The 19,990-nt window shown below is 40.5% G+C and overlaps 1 protein-coding gene across 1 annotated transcript in view; it reads left to right on the top strand.

The window, feature by feature from the left end:
* The window catches only part of SNTG1 (syntrophin gamma 1), a 628,960-nt gene that overhangs the window by 169,345 nt on the left and 439,625 nt on the right, over positions 1-19,990 (top strand). The gene's annotated exons all lie outside the window — the stretch shown is intronic.

Raw genomic sequence — 19,990 nt, 5'->3', positions numbered from 1 at the left:
ATTTCTCTTGAGTAATTTTGTATCATATACAAATGTTTCTATTCACACTTTTTTTCCATATCATATAGGAGTATGTTGAACAGCACAAGTTCTTGTGCAAATCATGGTAGGACAATGCTATTGACATTGGTATTTCTACACTTTGATTCATGACTTTTATCTAGTTACCAGTACATGAGAGGACCTTCCCTCTCCCTGCTCACTGTGTGTAAAAGCCTTTGGTGTGGGACTTTGTCAAAGGCTTTCTTAAAGTCCAAGTACTCTTATGTATTGGATTACCCTTTTTTACATGTTTGTTGACCCAGCCCCAACTAAAGCTAGAAGATTCATGAAGCATTATTTCCCTTTACAAAAGATGTGTGGACTCTTCCTCAATAAATCGTGTTCATCCATGTGTATGATAATTCTGTTTGTTACTATAGTTTTAAAAAAATTGTCTGATGGCAAAGTTATGTTTGCTGGTCTGTAATTACTTGCATAACTTCTGAAACCTTTTGTAATGTTTTGTTATTCTCCAGTCATCTGGTACAGAGGCTGATTGAAGTGATAAGTTACATACCTGAATTAGTAGATGTTAAGTTTCATATTTGAATTCCATCAAAACTCCTGCTGAATAGCTTCTGGTTCTTGTGACTTATTACTATTTATTTTATCAGTTTGTTCCAAAACCACCTCTTTTGTCACCACATTGTGGGATCATTCCTCAGATTTGTTCCATAAAGGAGTCGCCCAGGTCACTCACATTCTTTGCAGTGAAGACTGAACCAAAGAATGCCTTAAGCTTCAAAACAATGGCCGTGTCTTCCTTGAGTTCTCCTTTAGTGTCTTAATCCTTGAATGGACCACATGACATTTTGTTAAGCTTTCTGTTTCTAAAGTATTTAAAATATTTTTCCCTATTAGTTTTTTTGTCTTCTGCTATTTGCTCTTCAATTTATTTTTTTACTCTGCTGTCTAGCTATGCTGTCTTTCTTTCTTTTTTGGGGTGGGTGGGAGGGGGGGTTGGTGTTTGTTTTTAATTTCTGTGCTTTTTACCCTGATGACTGTTCCTTTTATATCCTGTTTATCTTGTTTCCTAATGTTTGTGTAGTTCCCTTTTTTGAAGGTAAATGACACTTTGTTAGATTTCTTTAATATCTTTCTGCCACTTGCTCTCCAGTATATTTATGGTCACTATTACTAGGTGGCTCATCTATATTCACCCCTTGGACCAGAGGGTGTGCTCCTTTTAGAAATAAGTCTAGTCTCGCCTCTCTGCTTCTGGATTACAGAACTAGTACAGCATTTGATACATTCTTGCACGGTCTTCTTATCAATGAACTAGGTAAATGCAACTTAGATGCAGCTACTATAAGGTGGGTGCATAACTGGCTGGATAACCATTTTCAAAGATCATTTATTAATGGTTCACAGTCATTCTGGAAGGTCATAACAAGTAGGATTCCACAAGGGTCTGTTCTGGAACCAATTCTTTTCAATATCTTCACCAAGGATTTAGATTTTGGCAGAGGGGGTATGCTTATTAAGTTCGCAGATGATAGCAAGCTGGGAGGGGTTGCAACTGCTTTGGAGGATAGGCTCATAATTCAAAATGATCTGGACAAACTGGAGAAATAGTCTGGTAAAAAGGGTGAAGTTTATATAAGCACAAATGCAAAGTACTCCACAGGGGAAGGAAAAATTAGCTTCACACATACAGAATGGGAAGCGACTGTCTAGGAATGAGTACTGCAGAAAAGGAGATGGGGTCACAGTGTGCCATAAGATAAAAGTGAGTGAACAGTGTGATACACTGATTAGGCCTCAAGTGGAGTATTGTGTGCCGTTCTGGACACCACATTTTAAGAATGATGTGGAGAAATTGGTGAAGGCTCAGAGAAGAGCAACAATGATGATTAAATGCCTAGAGAACAATGAGAGAAGTCTGAAAGAACTAGGCTTGTTTAGTTTAGAAAGGAGAAGACTTAGAGGGGATATGATAGTGGTTTTCAAGTACCTAAAAGAAGGTTACAAGATGGAGGGATAAAAATGATTTTCCTTGACCTCTGAGGATAGAACAAGGAGCAATGGGCTTAAACTGCAGCAATGGAGGTTTCTTCCTAACTGTCAGGGTGGTTAAACACTGGAATGAATTGCCTAGGGAGGTTGTGGAATCTCCATCATGAGAGATATTTAAGAGCAGGTTAAATGGACATCTATCAGGTATGGTCTAGATGGTGCTTGGTCCTGCCATGAGGGCAGGGGACTGGATTTGATGATCTGGTAAGGTCCCTTTCAGTTCTAGTGTTCTATAATTCTATAACCACCTGTTCCAAGAGGCAATCAGTGGTGTCTGTCTCTGCCCCCCCACCCTGAGGTGATGTACTCATTATGGAGACAGCTGAAACTCTCTATTACTCTTGTTTGTTTTTTTTATTTTGTTTGCTTCTCTTTGACCGTAACTATTCTCTTTAAGTGGTCAGAAGGATATTCCTGTTGCTATACTTTTATTATCCAAGTATGGAATTTCTATCCCTAGAGAGTCTAAGGCACAGTTTTATTCATTGTAAGATTTTTATTATACTTGACTTCACGTAATGCTACTCTTCCAACAATGTGGCCTATTGTCAGTTCGAGACTTTTCCCCCTAAGGTTACTTTGTCCCATTGATTATCACCTATCCACCAAGTTTTGGAGATTCCTATTGGCTATGTCTACCCTAGCACTCCCTTTCAAAAGGGGGATGCTAAGGAGACACTTCGGGATATGCTAATGAGGTGCTGCAATGAATATGGAGTGGCTCATTAGCATAAAGGCAGCCATGGGACTTCAAAAGTGCTGCTTTCGATTGCACGTGGCTCATCTACACGGGGTCCTTTTTGAAAGGACCCCTCACACTTCACAATCCTCATGTTCCTACAACCAAATAGGAATAAGGGTATTTCAAAGTGTGAGGGGTCCTTCTGAAAAGGACCCCATGTAGACAAGCCATGCGTGATCAAAAGCGACACTTTCAAAGTGCCACGGCCGCCTTTGTGCTAATGAGGTGCTACATATTCATTGCAGCACCTCATTAAGATATCCTGAAGTGTCTTATTAGCATCCCCCTTTCGAAAGGGTGTGCTAGTGTAGACACAGCTATTGTGTCAATAGACTCTTTTTAATGAAAGGCTTCCAAGTTAATATTTGGACTTGTCGCATTTTTATACAAGCACTTATAAAATTTGTCAATATTTGTCTTCATTCATGTGATGCAATTGAATGAGACTTTTTCATTTGACTGTTCCTCTTCCTTTTCTATCTCCACTTGATCATCAACATCTATCCTACCAGTTTTACCAGAACACGGAATATTCTCTTTTTATTAAAATCTCCCCTAAGGGATGTGTACTCCACTGTATCTGTTGGCTTCTTACCTCCCTTAGTGAAGAACTCCTTTGATGTGTCCAAGGGCAGATAGGCACAAAATAGTTCTACACTACAATAGCCCATACCACAACATCACTCGACTGCATCATATAATCAGCACTGGATCTTCTGTTGGTGCTTTGGTTCAATGTCTTGAACCTCCATTGCTGTTGGAGAGGGAAAGAAGAGAATGAGGTCCCAGTCCTGTAAATGTTTGTGTGTGAACTTAAATGATAGACAAGCCTGTAACTCTGTTGACCTGCGTGGGACTATTCACAGGCTTAAAACTGAACATGCGCATAAGTGTTGTTAGTATCAGATCCTTAATAAAGGAAAAGAGTAGGGAGACCCAACAGAGGAGCAAAACAGAGGGATGGTGCAATTTTTATTACTGATGGCTGCAAAAAATCTTGAGTGGTTAGTTCATGTGCTTCCTGAAAGTTTCTAGATTACATTAAATGGCAAAAAGAAAACTCATCATCATCAATAACCATGGGCTCAGCGCTCGTTAGTGTCTGATGCCCCTCTCACTATTTCCTTCCATCTTTCCCTGTACAGTACCGCGTGGCTTAGTTTCTGTAGATTAGCTCCACACCAGTCTACTATGTCATCTACCCATTCTCTGTGGGGTCTGCCTCTCCTATTTGAACCATCCATTGTGCCGAATAGTAGGGTCTTGATTTTTTGGTTCGTTGTTCATTCTGCAAATATGCCCAAATAGTTGTAGCTTCTGTTTTATAACCTTCTGCAGCAGGTTCTCTTTTGGCTGTATCTTTCTACATAATTCTTCATTGGTGAACTTCTGCATCCATTCTATTCTCAGAATCTTTCTATAACAACTCCATTTGAACACCAATATTCTTCTTTTCAAATCTTTCGTTATCACCCATGTCTCACATCCATACAACGTGCTGCTGAATACACACGTTTTCAAGATGCTCAGCTTCGTTCTTAAGCTAATTGCTTTGCTTTTCCAGATCTTATCCATCGCCTTCAAACTTGCTCTTGCTTTCGCTATTCTAGTCGCTATTTCCTCCTTATAGTCTAGATCATACGTTATGTTGCTCCCCAGATATGTGAACTTCTCTACATTTTCTAGTTCAATACCATTGACATAAGGAAAAATGGGATACTATAAATCAGGAAGCAGTAAACTACCTAGGCTGTCTGCCACTTATAAATGTCTCTTTTAGCATTCACTGTGAGAATCATAGATGACTCAGGGCACAAGACAAATTAGTGGCATAAAATTCTTGCTATGAAATCTTTGAAATCAAATTCCTTGTGTCAGTTCTGTTTTACTGCTGTGTACGATATGCATTTGCTCAGCAAGTAGAAAGAATTTTGCCCTACTAATAACAGTGTTAATGAATAGATGGAATTTTAGGTAAGCATGAAGGCAGGAAAGGCTTAGAATTCAAGCAATCAGCTACCTGTATGAAACTGTCATATTGAAAAGAAGATGGATTCCTGCAGAGTGACTAAGTGCATGAGGACCTGAAATTTAAATATGTTTTTGTTTTCACAAAGCTGGAAAATAAGCAGAAATATTTAAATGAGTCCAACAGAAATGTTGAATAAACTACTGAAAAGTAACTTTAAAACTAGAGTCTTATGAATTTTTTAAATGAATCCAGCAACACAGCATAATTCAAACATGATCCCATTCTGTTCTTATGAAGTAGTTGTTGTGTTTTTCTCTCCTTACCTTTATGTAACACCTCAGTTTCCACAGTCAGGCATGTAGGTCACAGTTATTTCGCATCCTTTGCTTTAGTAAAGGCCTAGATGAAGCATGCAAGCTAATGTTTGAGGTACAGTAGGACCCTGAGATATGCACGCTCAAGTTGCGTGTATCTTGGTTTAAAGTGACTGAGGGTGGTGGGGGAGCTGTCTTCTGGCTCCAGGCTGCCCACCATTCAGGGGAGCCAGGAAACTGACCAGCGCTTAAGCGCTGGTCAGTTTCCTGTCTCCTGTCAGTGGTGGGCAGCCCAGAGCCAGGCTCCAGTTCCCCACTGCTCACAGGAGCAGGGACGCTGGTCAGTTTCCTGGCTCTCCCCAGTAACATGAAATTTGAATTACATGGGGTTACGCGAGAACATAACCTCCATGTAAGCCAGGGCTCTACTGTATATTTCTTCATCTCATATGAACAAAGAATCTCTTGATACAGTAACCCTTGCTGATGTGCCATGGGAGAAAAGAAGAAAACAGTATTATGGTCTCCATCTCTTTATAATATCTATAATTTGGGGATAGAGAGGCAGGAGGAAAGCACTTTGAGGCACCTATTAAGTTGTAGTTGGTTGTATTATTCCTCCTTCCTACCATGATCTTTACTGAAGCACAGGGAACTGTGCAGTGACACAGACTGAAATATAGAAATGCTGTATGGGAACACAAGATGACTGAATTGTGAAAGAATGAATGCTGATTTAATATATTTAAATTAAACAAAAATACATCATAACTCTGTATTGGTTATCACTACTGTCAAAATGCTGTTATAAATCCTTTTCTCTCTTCTTTCATTTGTCTTTTTATAAGGCAAGTTTTGGGAGAGGTCAAGTGGGAGTGGGGGTAACAACTGTCTTCTCCTGAGTTTTGAAAGTGCCTAGTACATCTTGGGCAGTATCGCACTTTGAATGACTTGTTTAGCTGACTGAACAAGTAGGCTTAAGCTAAAATGACTGTATTCCTTTAGATTGACAAAGTGATTAAGACATAGTGGAAAACGTTCATATGGATTATTTTCATCATCTTGAAAATGTGCTTGACAAATAAACCCGAGTTAACTATTGGAATACAGTAAAATGTTGGAAATGTCTGAAATATTATGTACTCTGGTAAATAGCAGGCATAGTCTAACAACCCAGGATGAGTAATAAGATCTAAGGTTTCTAAATCAAGACTTCATGTAGAACAAGAAAGTTACCTCAGTGGTTTTTTCAGCATATTCTATTATTTCGCACTTTTAATTTGCTCATGTGTCGTTCCTTTGGTTGTACCATGTGTTCATTTTACCCTGATTCTTTTTGTTTGATTTTTATTCTTCATGAGCATTATGGATGTGGAAACCAAACCAAACAAATATAACTAGTGTGAACGTTTGTTTTGAATTATTGAATAGCATAGAAGTCTCACATAGGCTCATATATCTAAACAGACTGTGGTTCAGTGGAAACACAAAGCTACATAACATCTATGAGTAGACTTATGCCTTTTTTAGGTCGTGTTTTTTACATAGTTGTAGTTCAGATCTTCCATCTCTCATGCTTAGCTGATAGGAATAAGGGGATTTCGATGTTGGCAGGTTCCTTTTGAAAAGGACCCCCCCCGGCCCCATGTAGATGAGCCATGGGCGAGTGAACCACGGCACTTTCAAAGTGCTGCAGCTGGCGGCATGCTAATGAGGCGCTGAATATTCATTTCAGCACCTCATTAGTATTCTTCGATTTGGACATTAGCATGGTCATTTTGAAGTTTTTTCTAAGTGTAGACATGGCCTTAGTGGGTCTGGTCAGTGTAGCACCTTCCTCCTGAATGCTATTAATATTCCATGACAATACTGCTGTGTACAAGATAATGCAATAATCGTCCCTGACATTTTGAATGCAGTTCAGTAGATCAAATACAAGGTGTACCTTGCATTATATACATCAAAATACTAAGCAAGTCACCACCGCAGAAGCCCTGAGGTTACTTGACAATAACACAGCCAAAGTCGACCAGCCAAGGCTGCCATAAGAAATGTCATGACCTTACTAAACAAGAAATATCTGAGAGGCATGTTGAGGCACTCCTAGCGATTCACTTGTCATAACAGATAACATGTGCATATGAAAGCAATGTCATATTCTAGGGCTCTAGAGTACAAGAAATGATTGTTACAGCTGTGTTATGCCATCATATTTGGAGGTTGAATTTTTGAAAGCACCATATGCACAACAAATTAAAAAAATCATTTTTGGAAATCATTTCTTGAGGCTTTATAGAGATTTTACAGACTCAGCAAACATGAAAGGAAACAGCAGCAGAAGTTAAGTCCGACACTTCCATTCCTGTGTGAGCCCACTATATCTGATGCATAAGTAATAACAATTTATGGTTTAAAAACAGTTAATCCCATTATGTGTTTCTAATACATGAAGGGTGTTTCCATTGACTTCTATGAGCTTTGGCTCACATCCTTATATATGATGACTGACCTAGAATACGAGTGTTCCTTAAAAATATTGAAGTTCAAGGTCAATAGAATTTGTTTTTACTATGAATTTCATTGGTCCATTTTCATGTATCCCGATAAAAGAAAAAACATATCACTAGGCAGAAATGTATTGCTCAATTTGCCCAAAGAGTGGCAGCTCAGCTCCAGTTCAGTAGTATGAAAGAGGCTGCACGTGTCCCAGAAGTAACAAATGAACACCTAAGAGATGTAGCTGTTACCATTGTGGTAGAGTAACTGAGGAAGTAGCTCCATGCACCTTTGTGTGATGACGGAAGGAAAGGAAACAGTCTCAAATGGAAGAAAAGGAATAAAAAACTATCACTTGTAAATGGTGCTTAAAGAATGCTGGAACTGTACAGTCAGCTGCTTATTTCAGTAACTAAAATACTATACTATAATACCTGTAATTTTTTCTTGTATTCCTTATTTTCTTAATTATGATATGTCACAATACAATCTTTTTGGATTTATTGACCTTCAAGAAAGACTGATAATATTTCTTGCTGTACTTTTGTCTGGGAAAAATGAACTTTTCATTGGCAACGCTGAAATAAACCATTTGACCCTTGAAAATTCTCAAAAGCTTGCTTTTTTTAAAGCTTGTCACTTTTTTTAACCATTTCAGGATAATAGAAAATATGAATAGTGCAGAAGGAATAATTTACACACTACATGCACAGTTTAGATTATTACACCAAACCATGGGAAAGAATTGGTTTAGTAGGACATAGGAGTTAACGATATGAACTTGAATCAACTGCACATACCTTTTAACTGTGACTAAAATAGTTACAATATTATGGGAAGTTCTATATTTACTCTTCAATATTTTTGTTAATCATCATTAAGTCATCGAGAATGCTCGTGTCGTTGATGTAAGATTATGACAAATCTACTTCTCTTGCTATGAGTCCAATAACAAAACCATTGCTGGATATAGTCCGTTTTGTGGTTATGACTGTTGGCAGCTGTCCCTAGTGTGTGTCTAACCAAACATCTATCCAAGCAATGAGTAGTATGGCTGTGATTTTCGGCTGTGTGTTCTTTTTGATTCAGTTACATACTGTTTAATCTGACTCACCAGCATCTTCACTGGAGAATTCATGGCAAACTACATGTTCTCTTTTCTCCTAATTAGCCTAGTTATCTATAATTTACAGCTAAGTCAGGATGCTTAAGCTCCTGTGACAAAGAAACATGCCATTGGAAGGTACTACGGTGATCATGACTGCATGCTTTACACAGTACAGGAAACTGGATTTAATGACATGTTTGCTGGCCAGGTAGCATTTCAAAATGTGCAAGTGAACTGTAGCTATAAAATTGGGTTTGTTTCTTTCTAATTTTGTTATTACTGGGGTAAGAGATTATGAATAATATGTGGAGAAATAAAACAGTCCTATAGTTGCTCTTGGCAAAGTGAAGAGATATTTCAAATATTCCTGGGCAAACCCTGCTTCTGTCCTGAAACGTACTCACTGTGGTGCAACTGATTTAGGAGCTTTAAAACAGCTTGAACTTATAATGTGCTCAGTGCCTTTGCTGGGAGCAGCAATTGTTCCAGAGAGCAAATATGCCCCTTGGAGATTTTCGTATACCTCAGTGTTTGCAATATAATATAGACATATTGAGCTTTCTGAAGACCTGTTGAAATGCCACCTCATCTGTGAATCATTCTAGCTGTGGTAACTTGTATTCTGCTAGCAGACATGCATGAGAGTCTAAGTTTTCAGCAACTTTATAAGATGTAGTCAATCACTTGTTGGTGGCATTGAACTGTGCCTTCAGGTGTCCTCAGGGTATGTATGCAATTGAGGCTCAGTAGAGACAGTTACATAGTTAGTAAATACTTCCACCAATGAACTTAACTTGGTCACTGCCTTACTTTTAAGGATTTAGGTAAGAAAGCCAGTGTGATAAATCAGACACTGGCCCACCACAAAGAAGTCTTACATCCAACAGATAAAGACACTCACTACTATAGCTCTTATTAGCACTTTGAGGTAACCTTTAGTTTCAACCTCATCAATCCTAACATATTTACTGTAAACATATGTGCACTGGTTAATTGCATATATTCTATTTTTAATTGGTGGGGTAAATCAGTTGCCTTGAGTTCAGCTGTGCAGGCTTTGGAATGTCAGAAAATGGTATTAAATAATCCTTTCAAAGTGATAATTTATTATTTGTTATTATTATTGTTGTTGTTATTATTATTATTATTATTTCATGTACTGAATCACATTTCATATCTGATTTCTTATGGTTTGTCGGAGCAGGAAAAAAATCTTTAACCTATACAGCTCTCCAGGAGGTATTCCCAGATCTTCACTGACATAGGGCAGATATTTCTAGTCTGAAGAGTTTAAAGCAAGAAAGAGAGAGAGAGTTCTCTAGTTCCATAAAAACCTAATTGGGGATAGGTCCATGACTCACGTGTGTCTGTCTTGAGTGCTAGACAGGAGTAATCTTGAGGGGGCAAATACAACATATGGGTAGACAGAAGAAAACAAGTTTGTGGAAGATTCTTTTTATAAAACTGTTTGTGTGAAAGCTTCCCAGAAACTGAGAAGATTGGGGGACAGAAATAGATTAACAGGCAGAATAAAAATGGGATGATAAAGAAAGTATTATCGTATGGTTGGAACAATAAAGGAATGTAGCATTGGATGTCATCACATGCAAATAGTGTGTGTGCTGTTTGTGACATAACTGTATAGTAGCACCAGAGGTTGAGGGAGTGTTATACAGTTTTAACTGCCATTCATTTGAGATGACTGCCTTGCTCATCAATGGGAAGGGAGTTTAGTTTCCATAAGAATTTACTCCTTGCCTATCTTGCTTTGTCCTCAAGCCATTGTGTCAGATTGTGTCAGATAGATCAGAGGCCAAATGCTTACTTCAGGAACAGCAATATTTAAGATACCTAGGTTTGCATCATAAAATATTTGCGCTCAAATTTGTCATGAACCTGTGAGAATTTCACTTATTTTTGTGTATCCCAAGTGAAGGGACAGGCTTCTAAAACATGAGCTAGGAGATAACAGACAAAGGGCAAACAAACATTTATTATCCAGGGAAAAACAAAGTTTCACACAAACTGACTCTCTGTTTGTCACTCTCTTCTCCTGCCTTTGTAACTCAGACTTTTTTCTGTCCCAAATAAAATACAGGCTTCTGTGAGAGAAGTTAATCAAGTAAAATTTCATACCCTATCTTTCCCAGTGCTTACTAAATTAACCTTACTCACCTGTGACTCCTTTAATTAGCCATATCTGTGCTGGTAAGTACTTAATAACCACCACAGCTGCCAATCAGGAAGTAGTTCACAGATTCAGTCTCCTCCTTGCTCAAGCTAAGAAAAACAATCAAACCCTAAATATAGCCTTATCACTTGTCCTTCTCTGCAATAAGAACTTCTTCCATTTTTAGCCAAGGGAAAATGGACAAACTAAACAGACTCCCTCCCAAAAAGTAATAACAATATCTTGTACAGGTTGAACCTCCCTAGTCTGGCACTCTCTCATCTGTCAACATCTGTAATCTGGCATGATATTAGTTACACAGATGACCACTTATGCGTGTTGTCAAGATTCTCATGGTTCCATAAAATTTGTTTACGGCCACCAGTCCCGGCTCTCAGTGTTCTGTGCTGTTATTTACTTGTGATTTTCCCCTAAATGTCTCCTGAGAGCCCAGTGAGCAGTGGAAGTGTTGGTAATACTGCTAGACAATATTGACCTTCTGTGGTCCAGCATATTCTCTCATCTGGCACCAGTCAGGTTCTGAGGGAGTCAGACCAGAGAGGTTTAACCTGTAGTGTTAGTTCAGCCACTTCCAGCATCTCTCAAGAATATTTAATACTTTGAACAGGGAAAGAACAAAAGTTTCCTTTCTGCTAAGAAGCAGGTTTGGAAAGTTATCCAGCTCCTGCTCTTTACATAAAAAGACACCTTTCTGTATACTTCTGCATTACACTCACTTGCTGAATTTCCACAAGAACAAGGACTTTCTAGGAAGAGAAAGAGCTACAAATTAAATGAAGAGCCATGTTCAAGTTAACATGGGGAAGGAACAGAGTGGCCAGCACTTCAGGAGATCTGGGATTATTTAACCAAGCTGAACCAACATAATTTCAAGAGATCCTCTGTCCTGGCAGTCCTTTTGGTATAAATTTAAAATAATTAAAATAGGAATGTTAAGAAGATCTAAAGCAGACCATCCGGTCATGGTCTTTCCAAGGTCAATGCTGCTTTTTTTTTTTTTCATTTCTGTATGTATGACAAGTTGCATAGCAAAATAAGAAAAGTCTTCCTTTGTCAGTTGTTTCCCAGCAAGCAACTTAAATGATATGTATGTTGTCCTAAATTCTAAGAAATGAGTAATAAATCTCACATCCTGGAGATTAACTAAGGATCCATCTATTCCCTTGAATCTGATGGACATCTTACAGTGGTTATGAAATTCTGGGTGGCCACTTGGAACCATATCTTCTGAAAAGTTAGCATTAAAAATTTTATGCAGCATTTGTTAAAGCTGAGTGAATAGGTGGTTGAGAGGGAGAGGCAGGAAACAGTCAACAGCTCCTTCAAAGTAGGTAAGAAGAGGATAAAAGCAAGAAATCAATTGATTTGGGGTAATAACAGGAAGAGACAAATAGATGGATCTGGTGTTTCACCACCATCCCCATCTTCAGAGGAATATATAATGTCAAAATGAATAGAAGAATATGCATGTGTGGTTTAGCTCCTGAAATGACAAAATGGAGGTTGCTTCAACATTCACTTCATCCTGTATGCATGTTTTACAAAAGTCTTTCTTTATATAATCTCTTTAGATACACATGTTCATGTATAATTTGTTGTTCATTTATACTTACATATTTGCCAAGTTTGTATTTGACTTTTTTTATGGAAGGAATGTTGTTTTTCATTTACTGTCTGTCAGAACTCTACAGGAATGAGTGTTCATAGTTGGTGAATTGCTGGGGGCAGCTTGACTTGAAATAAAGAAAATGCAAGAGGTGTACACTCAGGCCATGTCTACACTAGCCAAAAACTTCGAAATGGCCATTACAAAGTTTACTAATGAAGTGCTGAAATACATATTCAGCGCCTCATTAACATGCGGGCGGCCACGGCATTTCGAAGTAGGCAGGGTCCTTTCGAAAAGGAGCCCCATCTGGATGAGCCGCGCAGCAGCAAGCTGCGTCAATTTCGAAGTCCCCTTATTCCTACGAGCAGATGGGAATAAGGGGACTTTGAAGTAGGCGGGGTCCTTTTGAAAAGGAGCCCCGTCTGGACGACCTGCGCGGCAGCGAGCTGCATCTATTTCGAAGTGCCGTGGCCACCCGCATGCTAATGAGGCGCTGAATATGTATTTCAGCGCTTCATTAGTAAACTTCGAAATGGCCATTTGCATGGCCACTTCGAAGTTTTTGGCTAGTGTAGACGTAGCCTTAATGAACAGCCACAGAAAGATTAATGCTTGAAGACTGAAAGAAAAACTAGATCTGTTTGCCAAAAAAAAAAAAAATCCATGGAGGCTGGGGCAAGTTATCATCTTTAGCTATTTCAGTTGCCTAGATACTGAGAAGGAAAAAAAATGTGGAAGTGTTCTGGCAGGGGAAATTTTACTGAATTCAATATTCTTTACTAAAATCAAGTACAAAATTAAACTGTGGGATTTAGCTAACGGAGTGGTTTTCTTCCTTACTTTCTTAATCTGTTAAATGCTGTTATTTCTAAGAAACAGCTTCCTTCTGCCCAAGATATGGCTTTATTAGTGGTGGAGATGATACTCATGTAACTAGGTAGGCTCAGACCATCTCTTCTGGAGGCAAAATCCACAAGGAAGGATGTGGGGAGGGAATCTGAGTAAGGATCCCACACAGCATACCTCAACACTATACCAACAGGACTGTTGCTGTTTGCCCAGAATCCTCCCTATTACATATGAAGCAGGAAATATCTGGAATATGAAGCAGGAATTACCACACCATCTCTCCAAAACCTGGCAGAGTCCCAATATCTACAAAGAAACAGCTCTATGACACACCTCCCCCAGTAAATGGGATATCTGTGTGCAGAATCCCCTTCTGCCCACATAGCTTTGGCAAGCCGAATGTGCTCCAGACCAGCATTACATGGGACCACTGAAAATTAAATCAGCTATACAAGTGGAAGATATTTCACCCTGTCAAATAAGAGAAACTCAGCTCTGGGAATTAAAGATAAAGATTAATTCATACTGTCCTGGACATGTTGACTGGAAACAAATATCCCCTATAGAAGAGAAATGTAGATATAGATGTAAATGTAGATATAGATGTAAAATAATAAGGTGCTAAAAATCAAAGACCAAGAATGATAACAGAAATCAAAGGAACAAAGAATATTAGGGAAAAAGTCAAAGCATAAAAATACAAAGAACATGATAAATGAGAGCATGGTCGGAATGATTAGTGGAAGCTAAACATATACCAGAACTGTTCTGCAACTGGACCAAAATAGAAGCAAGGAACATCAGTTAAGACAGAATCTCTTCACTGATCATTTTTCAAATACACCCAGTGTTAAAGGAAAGGTAGCTCTATTTAAGTATTGCATGTGTGATTTGAACAGAGCTAAAGTACAAGTAACTGAAATAAGGAGAGCAGTAGGGAAAAGAGCTTTTGGCATGAAGAAACGAGAGTAAGAAAGCTGCTGCTGATTCCTGTGGTCTCACAGTTGCTTCATCTGGTGACCTGCCTGTTTTTTGTATCTCAATTGCTTCATTCTCATAACAGCGGTAAGTTATCATGAAACCTGGACCATCCCTGACATCTGCAGCAAGGCTATTTAAACTTTCTCCTAATTCCATATTTGGTTGCCTGTAATCTGCACTCTCCTTCTACCCTGCCAATCAAAAGGAAAAAGAAAATCAGTGGAGCCAGAAGAGCTGTCTAGGAAATAGTCATTTATTTTCAAACACAGGGAAAGAGAAACTAAGAACCAGAATAATTAAGTTGAGAAAAGAGTTCTGCTACATTGCAATACCAAGTTTTCAAATGAGAGGAGGGAGAGGGAGAGAACAGACTCAAAAGAATGTGGAGTGACCAGAGGATTTTTAATTCTTCAGCCGGTCACTTTCCTGAGCAGTATTCTGAGAGGAGCATCCTTAATATGAGATTATTTTCCTCCAGTTTGGGCAATGTCTCTTAATGAGCACTTCCTCTTGGCATATTTGGGCTCAGTAGTGGCCTGGATAGAGGGATCCACATTTTAAAAAATGTACTTCTAAGTACATCCATATAAAGTATTCATTACACTAATTTAATAGCCTTGAACAATATTCCTATATAGTCCCCAACTCATGTGGACTCTGTGAGTAGCACAACCACTATACACAAATTACAGATCACCTATTCAGTGCTGGTACAAAAGCTGTCTCAGCTGCCATTGGCTGTCACCTATAGCCCTTTTCTTTGGCGAGGGTTCAGCGTCAAACATATGTCAATACCACTCATTGATTAGTAAGTGAGGTTGTACTAGGCTATGTAACAAAAGAATTTTGGACTGGAACACACCAATCAGAGCAGCAGCTTCTCCTTAACTGGGGTGCCATCAGAACAGCTATTCTCCTCTTTTCTGCAGTCCCGACAAAGTGTGTGGAATTAGAGTCGGGGCGGGGGGATTTTGGATGGCAGACACTAGGACAGCCGAATACTGGTTGGGAACTCACAAAACTTGGAGTCTATTTCTGGCTGTGGCTGACCTGCTCAACTCACTTTAAATCTCTCTGCCAGTTTCCCTGGAGCTTCACTATTCCTGTAAAATCTAGATATGATACACTGACCTCCTTTGAAATCAACTGATGAAAAGTGGCATGTAAGAGCTAAATGTGGTGATTTCCCTTTTGTGCTGTATCCTGCTTGCTCTGCATGCACTTACCACTCATTTGCTCTCTTCTAATGGCCCTGTAGTAGAGGAGATTATTTATTAAGCTCATTATGGCTGTGTCTACCCTAGCATTGTGCTTTTGAAGGAGGCATGCAAATAAGGAAATCGAAAATGGCGTGCATATTTCCATATCTGGTACCTCATTTCTATGTACTCCTTTTGAAAGAGCTTCTTTTGAAAGCAAAAAAAGCAGTGTGGACAGGGCTCTTTCGAAAGTAAACCCCATCTTCGAAAGAACCCTTCTTCCCGAAACAAATTAGGAAGAAGTGTTCTTTCAAAGATGGGGTTTACTTTCGAAAGAGCCCCGTCTACACTGCTTTTTTTGCTTTCAAAAGAAGCTCTTTCGAAAGAGGTATATGCAAAAGAGGTGCCAGATATGTAAATCTGCACCTCATTTGCATTTTTGATTTCTTCATTTGCATGCCCCTTTTGAAAAGCACAGTGCTAGTGTAGAAGCAGCTTATATGTGTAATCTTAACAGTTGGCTGAGGTACAGACTTCTGTTAAAAGCAAACTATCAGTTTTCTGATGCAAAGCAAACCAAATAATTTAAAAAAGTTAGATAAGATGGCTCAAAATTTCAAGGAAAGCTGGAATGTGTTGTAGCTACATTCTACATTTAAAAAAAAAAACTATCTAAAAATGTACGAGGATTGACTGAAAACTAGCAAGCGTTTTGCCAGTTTGCTTTTTTGCAGCCTAAAGAGTATTTAACTTTTGACAAATAACCATATTTTTTCACATAAAACTTACATAAATCAGGCTTACAGGAAGTCATTAAACTGGTTATGACAGTAATATGTCTTAGACTATATCTAGATTGCCAAGAACTGTTGGCAAATGATACACAAATTGCACAACGTATTTGTGTATCTTTTGCCACCAGTTCTGTTGGGAGAGGCTTTTCTGACATTTGGCCTGTCCACATTGTTCTAAATGTCAGAAAATAACCCTCTGTCAAGACATCTTTCTTCCTTGTGAAACAAGGTATACAGGGATGTTGACACTCCCGACTGGCAGATTCCGTCTGTCAACAGAAACCTGCAGAATAAGCATAGTCAAAATGTTTTATTCCAACACCCAACAGCTATATGATCATACGTATAAACAGGGGAGTCGAGAGCCACAGAGGGCCCCTGCACAAGGTGTGGGTAGGGGCCACTTCCATGCTCCCAGAAGGGGCGGGATGGAGGGTAACCAGCTCTTGTTTCTGTCCAGACCACTGTGCTCTTTCCCCACCAGTGCTACTCAGAGAGTGCTGTGTGGCACCTGCACCTACCCAGGCAGCTCAAAGAGCCACAGAGTGCTGTGATGGCATTGTGCCAGTTATTTAAAGGGCTCAGAGCTCCAGGCTACCACAGTAGCAACAGTAGTGGCTAGAGCCCCAGACCCTGGGGCAATGTCCCCACCCCAGCTGGCAAGCCTATGTGTAAAAGAAAGATGTTTGTCTGGAAAAAAATAACGTGAGTACTTGTGATTAAACAAAGTCATACAGTTATAAATAAATGCAGTTCCACGCATAGGCTGAAATAAGATTCCATGCATATGCAGGAGCCTCTTTCTATGCACAGGAGTTTGCAGGGTTGGGGGCAAAGCTTGGGTAAGAACAATAATCTATCCAATAATTTTATTTCAAGCTGTTACAGAAACTATACAAAAAGTAGGGAGGTGAGGAAGGAGGAGGGGATAGACTGAAAGACAAATCAAACACATAAAAGTCCAGAACAACACCACAGCTCACATTTCAGGAGAAGAGAGCCCTTTTCAGACTACAGTTTCAGGAAAACCCTTTGCACTTGTGAATGCCTTCTCCTTCTCCAGCATTCAGCCTAATAAATATGACATCAAGCTTCCTAACAGACATCACATCAGTTAATCAGGAAGAATTAATGAAAATAAAAACAGAAAAGATAAAAAATGCAATTTATAATTAACACTTAAAACATTCTAATTAAAATAAAATATCGTGTGCTGTAATATGTACCTTCTCAAAAGATTTTACAGCACTCTCAGAACACATGTTAAATTTGTCTTTCCACTCCATTTAGGTACCCAGGGCTTTGCCGTTCATCTGTCTTTAATGAAACCCCATTTAAGTGACTTGGGATGATCTCCTGTCCCCACCTAAGTCCATGGCAAAACTTCCATTGACTTCTGTGGTAACTAAGCAATTGATCATTTGGTAGGGGATTTTTATCACATGCTGAGGATGATCAGGAACTCAAAGGAGTCTGGAAATTATAAAAGAAATAGTCCTGTATTGGCAATTTTAGAGAGAAGAAAAAGAAACCTGTGAGAGTTCATGATTTGTAGGAGAAGCTATAGGTTGGAGATCAGGGGAAAGGAAGAAATCTATATTCCTTTTAGGATTTTAACCGAAGCCTTAAAGATCACTCTAGAGTGGTGAGAAAATGGAAGGAAATGATTGAACATAGGTATGTGTATTGTTTTTTCCTATATCTCTTTTTATGTTGTGGATCTAAAGCAAAATGTGTTTTTTGTTGTTGAGGGAATCCTTACAGAGGCTGAGTTTCAGTTTCCTTTGTTGTCATGTGTCCTTACAGAGAGAACTATGAAGCCAGTGTGACCACAAGGCTGGTATTTTGGGCTGTGAGGAAGCTGCAGGGGAATTGTGGCGGTTAGAACCGCTCCTGGGGACCAAGGGCAGCTGGACTATACTGACCCCATTTCTATCAAGGGGCAGTGGACAGCATTAGGGCCCAAAAAAGGTGCCAAAGAAGAAATTCTATGAAAACCCACACTGAGGTACAGAAAAATTTAAGAGCATCTGGGCCTGCTGTATGAGATCAAAATGCAGCAGCCTAGTGAGTGTTCAGCCAGGACTGCCTATGGCACATACCATGCTAAAATTATTATCCTGAAGACAGGATAATAATGAAAATCTGAAAATTGCTAATGAGATCTGGAGGAGACAATACACAAAGATTACTGCGTTGTTATCTTGATTGGCCCAAATTAACATACAAATTAATAAAAGATGCACATTTCTGGAGGAGGTACTAAAACTCTTTGTATTACACATTTTGGACCTAGCAAGAGAATAAGAGGCTTTGAACACTAATCCAAAGAGGGAAGTGTAGCAAAGCAAATGAAGATAATGAATTCGAAGATTGCAGTATTTGTCTTGAGGTGGTTCCAAGGAGCGAAATATTTGAAGCTATTCAAGAAGTCTTCACAATTTCAGGGCAATTTTGGGGCCAAATTCTGGACACTGAAAATGGAAGTAAATCCTTCCTGCTGGCACATATTGGCTACGTCTACACGTGCACGCTACATCGAAGTAGCTAATTTCAAAGTAGTGACATCGAAATAGCCTATTTCGATGAATAGCGTCTACACGTCCTCCAGGGCCGGCAACGTCGATGTTCAACTTCGACGTTGCGCAGCCCAACATCGAAATAGGCGCAGCGAGGGAACGTCTACACGCCCAAGTAGCACACATCGAAATAGGGATGCCAGGCACAGCTGCAGACAGGGTCACCGGGCGGACTAGCGCTTCCGGGGCAACAGCTAGCCGCTCCCTTAAAGGGCCCCTCCCAGACACACTCAGCCTGCACAGCACGCGGTCTGAGGAGCCATAGGCACACAGAACCCGGGCGCCACAGTCATGGACCCCCAGCAGCAGCAGCAGCAGCAGCCAGAGGTCCACCCAGCCCTCCCGGCAGGAGCAGGGCTTGCCCTGCTCCGTGCCATGTGGGAGGCAACTGAGCACCTCCTTGCCCCAGAGGAGGAGATGCCCCCAGGGCAGCAGGGCTCAACCCCTACCCCTGCAGCACCCCACCCGCCTCACACGCCGGCGGCTGTGGAGCTACCCCACCAGCACCGACTGGTGGGAGCGGCTGGTGCTTGGGGAGTTGGACGACAACTGCTGGCTCAGGAACTTCAGGATGAGCCAGCAGACATTTCTGGAGCTGTGCCAGTGGCTCACCCCCGCACTCAGGCACCAGGACACCGCCATGCGGCGTGCCCTCACTGTGCAGAAACGGGTCGGCATCGCTGTCTGGAAGCTGGCCACTCCAGACAGCTACCGATCCGTGGGCCAGCAGTTTGGTGTCAGCAAGGCCACCGTCGGGGCTGTCTTCATGGAGGTAAGCGAACCCATGGGGGGAGGGCAGGGCAGGGGAGGGGAGGGCAGGGCAGGGCAGGGGGGCCAGAGCAGGGGAGGGCAGGGGAGGGCAGGGCAGGGCAGGGGGGCCAGGGCAGGGGAGGGCAGGGCAGGGCAGGGCCACGCACACCCTGCTCACCCCTCATTGGTGCTGTCCCATGTGCTTTCTCTGCAGGTTGTGCATGCCATCAACGCCATGCTCCTGCACAGGCTCATGAAGCTGGGGGACCCAGATGCCACCATCGCCGCCTTTGCCACCCTGGGCTTCCCCAACTGCTTCGGGGCTCTGGATGGGACTCACATCCCCAT

The sequence above is a fragment of the Carettochelys insculpta genome, chromosome 2 (genome assembly GCF_033958435.1).
Source record: "Carettochelys insculpta isolate YL-2023 chromosome 2, ASM3395843v1, whole genome shotgun sequence".
In the NCBI taxonomy this organism is placed as follows: domain Eukaryota; kingdom Metazoa; phylum Chordata; order Testudines; family Carettochelyidae; genus Carettochelys; species Carettochelys insculpta.
Note: the sequence above shows the minus strand (reverse complement) of the source record. Positions and strands in the feature narration are given on the sequence as shown.